The sequence below is a fragment of the Eschrichtius robustus genome, chromosome 4 (assembly GCF_028021215.1).
Source record: "Eschrichtius robustus isolate mEscRob2 chromosome 4, mEscRob2.pri, whole genome shotgun sequence".
In the NCBI taxonomy this organism is placed as follows: Eukaryota; Metazoa; Chordata; class Mammalia; order Artiodactyla; family Eschrichtiidae; genus Eschrichtius; species Eschrichtius robustus.
In genome coordinates this window covers 74,440,322-74,450,663 of record NC_090827.1, presented here as the reverse complement: position 1 = coordinate 74,450,663, position 10,342 = coordinate 74,440,322, and the positions used below count along the sequence as shown (strand labels likewise).

General features: G+C 41.2%; 1 pseudogene; it reads right to left on the bottom strand.

The window, feature by feature from the left end:
* Positions 1–717: 717 nt before the first annotated feature.
* Positions 718–3,030, bottom strand: LOC137763485 (zinc finger protein 17-like; annotated as a pseudogene).
* Between the last annotated feature and the right edge of the window lie 7,312 nt (positions 3,031–10,342).

Below are 10,342 nucleotides of genomic sequence, written 5' to 3'. Positions count from 1 at the left end.
ATTAGTCCCACAGAGACCTGCAATCTACCCTAGGAGGCCTTGGACAACAAATTGAACTGAAACTGGAGTGAAAACTATTCTCTTCCATGATGCTATCCTCACTGAGGTATACGAAGTTTGGAACACTCACAAAACCTGTTCCTCATCATCCTGACAGTCCAATTTGGTTCTCAGCACCAGTCTGACAGTGAACAAACCCCAAGATGAAAGGTGGCTTAAATAATAGTCTTTATTATGGTATAGAGCAGAGCAAACTGAGGCAGATAGTTCCCAAACAGAGTGGCTTGGACCTAGAAAAACCGATCCTGAGCATGATATGAGACAATGCCATCAAAGAAGTTGAAGCTCTGTGAGCCACCAGCAGAACCCAGACTGGATTCCCATGGTCAAAGCTGCTTTGGTCCTGACAGGACCAAAAAAGAATGACAACACCCAAGTGCTCAGGCTATTCATGCATTTCTAAGGGGATAAGAGAGCACAAAGGTCTACCTACCCTGATCACACTGAGGTGACTGGTGCCAAGTATGGGGATCTGCCACTTGGGAGAGGTAAGAAACTCACAGTGACATTAAGTCAGAAAGTACAGCATAGCTCCTTAAAAGCTTCCTACGAACCTGGTAATTGTAGGCACTCTGCACACTAGGGCTGTTTAGATGTATGGCATTCAACTTCCAGCTGATGACTCCCTTACAGAGCCTATTCAGTATGATGTATTAACTAAGGAGACAGCTCATTCACTGCTCTCCTCATCTCATTGGAAGGCCTTTCTCCAGTGTGAACTTTCTGGTGATGAATGAGGTTAGACCTTCAGCTGAAAGCTTTCTTACATTCACTGCGCTCATAGTGTCTGTCTGGGCTGTTAAGTTTCTGGTGCTCAGAGCAGACCTTTGACAGAAAACGTTTCCACATTGGCTGCACTGCTGAGGCCTTTCTGTGATATGAACTTTGTGGCGTTGAGTAAGCTGGGTGCTTTGGCTAAAGAATTCTCCACATTTAGTGCACTCGTGGTTTTTCTCCATTGTGAACTCTGGTGCTTAATAAGAGTAGAGCTTTGGCTAAAACGTTTCCCACATTCACTGCACTTATAAGCCTTTGCTCCAGTGTGAACTCACTGACGTGAAACGAGACTAGAGTTTTGGCTAAAATGGTTCCCACATTCACTACACTCATAAGTCTTTGCTACAGTGTGAATTCTCTGATGGACTTTAAGGTGGGAGCTTCACCTAAAGAACTTTCCACATTCACTACACTCATAAGGCCTTTCCCCGGTGTGAATTCTTCTATGTTTAATGAGACTGGAGATGTACCTAAAGACTTTCCCACATTCACTGCACTCATAGGGCCTCTCTCCAGTGTGGATTCTCTGGTGCTGAACAAGCATGTGTTTACAGCTGAAGGCTCTCCTGCATTCTCCGCATTCATAAGGCCTTTATCCCGTGTGGACTCTCTGGTGCTGAACAAGTTTGCTTTTAGTGGTGAAGGTTTTCCCACATTCACTGCACTCATAAGGCTTGGCTCCATTGTGAATTCTCTGGTGCACAATAAGTTGAGAGCTTTGGCTAAAGAACTTCCCACATTCTCTACACTCATAAGGCCTTTCCCCTGTGTGTGAATTCTTCTATGAGTAATGAGGATGGAGTTGCATCTAGACTTTACCACATTCACTGCACCCATAAGGCCTTTCTCCAGTGTGGATTCTCTGGTGCTTAAATAGTATGGGTTTACAGGTAAAGGTTTTCCCACATTTGCAGCACTCATAAGGCCTCTCTCCAGTGTGGACTCTCTGGTGCCGAGCAAGTCTGTATTTGCGGCAGAAGGCTTTCTCACATTCACTGCATTTGTAAGGCCTTTCTCCAGTGTGAATTCGCTGGTGCTAAACAAGTGTGTGTTTGTCGCTAAAAGCTTTCCTACATTTGCTGCACCCATAAGGCTTTTCTCCAGTGTGGACGCTCCGGTGCTGAACAAGTATGTATTTACCTCCAAAGGCTTTCGCGCATTCATCACATTTGTAAGGCCTCTCTCCAGTGTGGACTCCCTGGTGCTGAGCAAGCCTGGACTTCTGGCAGAAGGCTTTCCCACATTCGTGGCACTTATACTGCCTTTGTCCATTGTGAGAAGCCTCCATACACTCGGTGTCCTTTTGTGGAGTGACCTGGTGCTGGAGAAGGCCAGAGGTACCAGGGAAGTCCTTCCCAGGCTCCTGGCATGTGAAAGACTTCTTGCATGCACGGACTGTGTGGCTCTTCATAAAGGTCTTACCCACGTCTCTTCTAAAGAGTTTCTCTCCACTGTGCTGGTGAAAGTTCACACCTGCCCCATACAGTTTCTGACCAGGGTTTGTGCCAAGGTCCTCAGCTAGATGCAATCCACCTTCTAAGTACAGGCAGAACCTCTGCCAGGGATAGGACTTCAGGGTGGACAGGTGTCTTTGAAGTATTTATTGGTGGCACTTCTACAGAAACTTTATGCTCAGAAAGTGTCTCCTCATCCTCTGCTCTATGCCAACACCCAGGTGAAAGACACAGGATGGGGTGGAACACACAGAGGAGCTAGGGTCCACAACTCACTCCTTTGGGAATGGTTTTCACCAGGGCCTTGGCTGCTGGTGACACGTGTGCTGTGTGGAAAGGTGTGTCCAGGCTCAGGAAAATCTGACTGTCACTGAGTAGCTGTGTTCAAGGACTATTTTAAGGATAGGTGGGGAATTCATGACACGTTAATGTAGGCCAATATTGGAGAGCACATCAGAGTGAGGATGGAGAAGACCACTGAAGAGTGGAAGACAGACAGGTGAGGGATAATCCTGGGTTCGAATTCAGAGTTGAAATGACAGAAGGAGCAAAGTATCAAGAACGGGTAGGAAAGATAGAAATGAGGTTCACAGTCACTATAATTGGCCCTAAAACATTGTGGGGCACAGGACGTGTTCCTGATATGATCTGAACCCAGCCATGATATCACTTCTTCCTCCTGATGCCAGTCACCAAGGCAGGTCCCAATTTGGGTCTCTCTAGCTGTGCCTGGAGTCATGTCTACTCTGTCACATACCCAGGGTTCACCTCCCAGCTCCAGTTGGAAAACAACATAGGACCTAAAAGATGAAAGTCTCAGCCTTGGCAACCACAGCACAGCCGACAAGGAAGCAGTAATAGAGATGTGGTCACTGTCTAGCCAATGACACAACAAGTGGCAAAGGTCTCCAGGATCACATCACGGTACAGGAGTCTCTGGGCCTCATCAAGAAGCCTCCATTCCTCCTGGGAAAAAGTACACAGCCACGTCCTCAAAGGTCACACAGCCCGGTGCAGGGTTCATAAGTGGTTCCTGCTGAACGTGGAACCTGAATCGGACCCATCAGCACGGCCCTCCCAGCGCAGTCTGTGGGCGAAGCAGGGGCCCAGGCCCGGCGGCCCCTGCCCCAGCCCCGAGACAGAGTCAGGCCGGATGGCGCCCACACCGAGCCTCAGACCCCCTCAGAGCAGCCAGCACAGCGCCCTCCTGGCTCCCTGACCTCACGCCGGCCCAGGGTTGCGAAGCTCACCACCAGTAAACAGACCGGAGTTTACAAAATGCCGCCCGCCGTCCATGCTGGAAAACCTGCCCACCTTGCTGATTTTTAATGTAAGTCCTATTTAAACAGACAAAATGGAAAAAAACTCATATGTACACTCTGTATGTAATCAAAGAATTTTACACGTAAACAAGTAGTTGATGAAAGTATAGCACATGGTCTCAATGACACTTTGCTACAGAGTGAGAGCTATAAGGCCCATCATCTCTAAGATTGCATTCCCAATGTGTTAATAGAATAAGGTTCAGTATAACACGGACTTGAAACCCTAATGACCTGGAAATGTGGTTTCAAAAGAATTTTCCTCCATTTAATAGAATAAATTTTGGATTTCCAATGGATCAAATAGCAGATCTCTTTCAATTTTTGTTTCCTTCCCTGGTATCAAGGTCCTTGCGAGTGTGTCTGTGTCTGTGTGTGGTTACTAGGTAGATTTCAGGAGGTCCTCTCTAGCCTGCTCATATTTGTATGTTTCTTTCTCTAGAGTGTCCGAAATAAATACTGTCAGGATTAGGGGCCTTCCCCATGGTTACTGTTGTCTTATTGGGATTGAGGTGCCCTAGGTTTAAATTGGCTTGGAATTAACCTCTTGGCGTGTTGATAAGCCATGACCCTCAGTTGAACCCAGAGCCTTTGTTTTTACAAAGTAATTTGTAAAAAACTGTAATTTTACAGTTACCCGTTAGGGTATGGTGTCTTCTAGTTCTTTAATAGGGATAGGGATGAAACATTTGTGTCATGGAGTGCCATAGGTATTTTCTTCTATAACCTTAAATATCAGGGTCTTTTTTGGTGACAGAGGCATGGGCAACAGTGGTAGAAATATGTGAGGCCTCCTAGGATCCCAGTTAGGATATCTGGTTTTGGGAGTATGGACGACTTCTTTCACATGAGTGACTACTTGATGGACTCATAGGTGGCACAGGGGATCAGTCTATCTACTGAGTTCCACAAAATGAAGAGCAATACCTTATTGAACAAATAACCATGGTCACAGGATGAGGGTCATTCTCCTGAGTGTATAATAATCACGGCTTATGCTGGAATAAAAACACATGACTCAATACAAGACACAAGGAACCTAAGACACAAGGTACAGGCCGAGACACACAACCCGGCTCCATTTTAGGGAGGGCCTCAATCCCATATTCCTGCCCCTAAACACCAGTTTTTAAAACTTGCAACTTGGGTTCATAAATCTAAAACAGACACTTGGTAGGACTTTGTAAAAACACCACAGCATAGATCAAAGCCCAGTCTTACCAGCAGGCAGCAGCACAGCTCCAAGTGCAGGCTAGCCAGCGGGCAGCCACTCCAAGGGCTTGCTCACCAGCAGGCAGCAGAGCCAGTTTGCAAGTCAAAGAAAGAGACAATCCTACAGATGATGGTGGCTCAGCTCCTAATCATTCTGCTCACAGCACTGTGGAGGGTGGGATCAACCTTTCTTCCCGCAAATTGCTTCAGATGTCAAGACAGATGATGTCACACATGCATCGAGAGGATCTGAAAAGGTTTATTTCACACAAAATAGAGCAGGGCAGGTACACACGCTTGTCTGGAGTGCCTTGAGCTATGTGGAGGTAATGGCTTTGGTTTGTATTGTGGTTAAGGGATGGGGCTGAAGGGAATATTCGCACGTGTGGATGAGGGTTTGCATGGTTTGATCTTACCTCTGGGTGCCACAGGAAGGAACACCAGACTTTCTTACACAGGGCAAGAGGGGGTAAAGGAGGGGTGGGTCCTGAAAGCTGTCAGAAGCCAAACATCAAAAATGGAGTCAGACTCTTTAGGACATGAGTTGATCATTTAATGAAACTTTTGATTTGCAATGTTTCCTCAGATTGTCCACCAGTGATTTTCTCCTTTTCTTTCCACTTCTCCAAACTCAAAAAGCATCTGATAAAAGACAATGATATGCTTCTCTCTCAATTTCTGTCCATATTACATATAAGAATTAAATCAGTTTCCCAAATCTTAGTTACAATTACCTGTTCAGTGTTTTTCTTCACCACTCAATTATAAGCTCCCAGGAATGGCATTTGGTTTTTGTACCACTGTCATATGGTTTGTATCCAAAAAGATCCATTAAATGAGTTATGAGTTATGGATATAGCATATTTTAGTTACTCATTACATGGAAAAGTTCCTAAATGAATTTGACTGGAGAATGAAGAATACTCTCTTAAAAATCAATAAAGCACAATGCAATAACAAAACAAAACACACAGTTTTGCTCTTTATATCCTATGTTGTCTTTGACAAGGCATTTAATATCTTCAAACCTCATTTTCCTAACCTGCAAAATGAAGAATTACTTTCTCTGAAAACCTGTGAACATTTTTTTCCAAGATTTTGTCTCTGGAGGGAATCCAAATGATAAATTATTGCTTAAATATTAATAGAACTTCGTCATTCCTTCACCTGAATAGTCATCTTCTATTGATAAGTAATGATAACCTGAGGGTTTTAAGCTCAAAGGGTGGATGTACAATACATTGTAAGAGGGGAATAGAATGGCACCCCACCTAAAATTGAGTTCCATCCACTTAAATGAGAGGTCCTCTGTGCCCTCTTAAATGGTGCTTCAATATCATCACTTATGCACGTCAACAAACATCACAGAATAATTAGGGAGAGTAGAAATCATTATAATGTCAGCCCTTCCTATTATAGAATTGTAACCACTCAATATGGAACTGCCTAAAGCAATTGCTGAATGCGGTACATCCAACTGTATCTTCTTCGGAGGCCACAGAACCATCTTACTGTAGCCTGCAGTTTTCACACAAGGCCCTTTCCTCAATTAGGATTTAATCACCTTGGAGAGCAGCTGAGAATTTCAATCATTATTTTTTTCCAAGTTCCCATCAATCTTGTCTATTGAAGTAACTTGATTATATTTCTTCCTCTACAAGTATGCTAAATCTTCTTGGTGAAGGAAAATGATGGGGGGAAATAAAGTGAAAGAAACTAATTTTTATGGGATATGTAAATGAAACTCCTAAATAATTGTTGTTTTAAACCACTCCATTATACCTGTACCTTAATACCTTGGGGACAGGAAGGAGTCCCTTTAAGGGCCACATTTCTTATTACTTTCTGCAGCAATTTGGACCAAATTTGCCATTAAGGTCTGAGGTCAACACATACTATGGTTATGAGCTAGGGATTTAGAGACACATGGCTCTGGTTTCAAATCCCAGCTCCACCACTTATGAACCACATAACATATATTTACTTATCATCCTTGAGACTCAGTTTCCTTATACCTAAGAATGGAAAGTAATAGTAGCTACTTCAGATGAAGACTGTAAGTTAAATGCAGGCAGTGATCTCAAGTACCTAGAACAGTTCCTGACACATAATAATATTTTAAAATGGTAGCTATCCTTTTTGTGAATTTTTGAATTTTATTTTATTTATTTTTTATACAGCAAGTTCTTATTAGTTATCTATTTTATACATATCAGTGTATACATGTCAATACCAATCTCCCAATTCATACAACCACCACCACCACCCCCCACCCCGCCACTTTCCCCCCTTGGTGTCCATACGTTTGTTCTCTACTTCTGTGTCTCAGTTTCTGCCCTGCAAATCAGTTCATCTATACTATTTTTTCTAGGTTCCACATATATGCGTTAATATATGATATTTGTTTTTCTCTTTCTGACTTCACTCTGTATGACAGTCTCTAGATCTATCCACGTCCCTACAAATGACCCAATTTCATTCCTTTTTATGGCTGGATAATATTCCATTGTGTATATGTACCACATCTTTATCCATTCGTCTGTCGATGGGCATTTAGGTTGCTTCCATGACCTGACTATTGTAAATACTGCTGCAGTGAACATTGAGGTGCATGTGTCTTTTTGAGTTATGGTTTTCTGTGGGTATATGTCCAGTAGTGGGATTGCTGGTTCATATGGTAATTCTATTTTTAGTTTTTTAAGGAACCTCCATACTGTTCTCCATAGTGGCTGTATCAGTTTACATTCCCACCAGCAGTGCAAGAGAGTTCCCTTTTCTCCACACCCTCTCCAGCATTTGTTGTTTGTATATTTTCTGATGATGCCCATTCTAACTGGTGTGAGGTGATATCTCACTGTAGTTTTGATTTGCATTTCTCTAATAATTAGTGACGTTGAGCAGCTTTTCATGTGCCTCTTGGCTATCTTATGTCTTCTTTGGACAGATGTCTATTTAGGTCTTCTGCCCATTTTTGGATTTGGTTGTTTGTTTTTTTAATATTGAGCTGCATGAGCTGTTTATGTATTTTGGAGATTAATCCTTTGTCTGTTGATTCATTTGCAAATATTTTCTCCCATTCTGAGGGTTGTCTTTTCATCTTGTTTGTAGTTTACTTTGCTTTGCAAAAGCCTTTAAGTTTCATTAGGTCAAATTTGCTTATTTTGGTTTTTATTTCCATTACTCTAGGAGGTGGATCAAAAAAGATCTTGCTGTGATTTATGTCAAAGAGTGTTCTTCCTATGTTTTCCTCTAAGAGTTTTTTAGTGTCCGGTCTTACATTTAGGTCTCGAATCCACTTTGAGTTTATTTTTGTGTATGGGGTTAAGGAGTGTTCTAATTTCATTCTTTTACATGTAGCTGTCCAGTTTTCCCAGCACCACTTATTGAAGAGACTGTCTTTTCTCCATTGTATATCCTTGCCTCCTTTGTCATAGATTAGTTGACCATACGTGTGTGGGTTTATCTCTGGGCTTTCTATCTTGTTCCATTGATCTATATTTCTGTTTTTGTGCCAGTACCATATTGTCTTGATTACTGTAGCTTTGTAGTATAGTCTGAAGTCAGGGAGTCTGATTCCTCCAGCTCCGTTTTTTTCCCTCAAGATTGCTTTGGCTATTTGGGGTCTTTTGTATCTCCATACAAATTTTAAGATGTTTTGTTCTAGTTCTGTAAAAAAATGCCACTGGTAATTTGATAGGGATTGCATTGAATCTGTAGATTGCTTTGGGTAGTATAGTCATTTTCACAATATTGATTCTTCCGGTCCAAGAACATGGTATATATCTCTCCATCTGTTGGTATCATCTTTAATTTCTTTCATCAGTGTCTTATAGTTTTCTGCATACAGGTCTTTTGTCTCCCTAGGTAGGTGTATTCTTAGGTATTTTATTCTTTTTGTTGCAATGGTAAATGGGAGTGTTTCCTTAATTTCTCTTTCAGACTTTTCATCATTAGTATATAGAAATGCAGGAGATTTCTGTGCATTAATTTTGTATCCTGCAACTTTACCAAATTCATTGATTAGCTCTAGTAGTTTTCTGGTGGTATCTTTAGGATTCTCTATGTATAGTATGATGTCATCTGTAAACAGCGATAGTTTTACTTCTTCTTTTCCAATTTGGATTCTTTTTATTTCTTTTTCTTCTCTGATTGCTGTGGCTAAAACTTCCAAAACTATGTTGACTATGTTGAATAATAGTGGTGAGAGTGGGCAACCTTGTCTTATTCCTGATCTTAGAGGAAATGGTTTCAGTTTTTCACCATTGAGAATGATGTTTACTGTAGGTTTGTCATATATGGCCTTTATTATGTTGAGGTAGGTTCCCTCTATGCCTGCTTTCTGGAGAGTTTTTATCATAAATGGGTGTTGAATTTTGTCAAAAGCTTTTTCTGCATGTATTGAGATGATCATATGGATTTTATTCTTCAATTTGTTAATATCGTGTATCGCATTGACTGATTTGCATATATTGAAGAATACTTGCATCCCTGGGATAAATCCCACTTGATCATGGTATATAATCCTTTTAATGTGTTGTTGGAGTCTGTTTGCTCTTATTTTGTTGAGGATTTTTGCATCTATGTTCATCAGTGATATTGGTCTGTAATTTTCTTTTTTTTAGTCTCTTTGTCTGGTTTTCGTATCAGGGTGACGGTGGCCTCATAGAATGAGTTTGGGAGTGTTCCTTCCTCTTCAATTTTTTGGAAGAGTTTGAGAAAGATGGGTGTTAGCTCTTCTCTAAATGTTTGATAGAATTCACCTGTGAAGCCATTTGGTCCTGGACTTTTGTTTGTTGGAAGATTTTTAATCACAGTTTCACTTTCATTACTTGTGATTGGTCTGTTCATATTTTCTATTCCTTCCTGGTTCAGCCTTGGAAGGTTATACCTTTCTAAGAATTTGCCCATTTTTAAAAGGTTGTCCATTATATTGGCATAGAGTTGCTTGTTGTAGTCTCTTATGATGCTTTGTATTTCTGCGGTGTCCATTGTAACTTCTCCTTTTTAATTTCTAATTTTATTAATTGTGTCCTCTCCCGCTCTTTCTTGATGAGTCTGGCTAAAGGTTTATCAATTTTGTTTATCTCCTCAAAGAACCAGCTTTTAGTTTTATTGATCTTTGCTGTTGCTTTCTTTGTTTCTACTTCATTTATTTCTGCTCTGATCTTTATGATTTCTTTCCTTCTACTAACTTTAGGTTTTGTTTGTTCTTCTTTCTCTGGTTCCTTTAGGTGTAAGGTTAGATTGTTTATTTGAGATTTTTCTTGTTTTGTGAAGTAGGCTTGTATTGCTATAAACTTCTCTCTTAGAACTGCTTTTGCTGCATCCCATAGGTTTTGGATCATTGTGTTTTTGTTGTAATTTGTCTCTAGGTATTTTTTGATTTCCTCTTTGATTTCTTCAGTGATCTGTTGGTTATTTAGTAACGTATTCTTTAGCCTCCATTTGTTTCTGTTTTTTACGTTTTTTCCCCCTATTATTAATTTCTAATTTCATAACATTGTGGTCAGAAAAGAT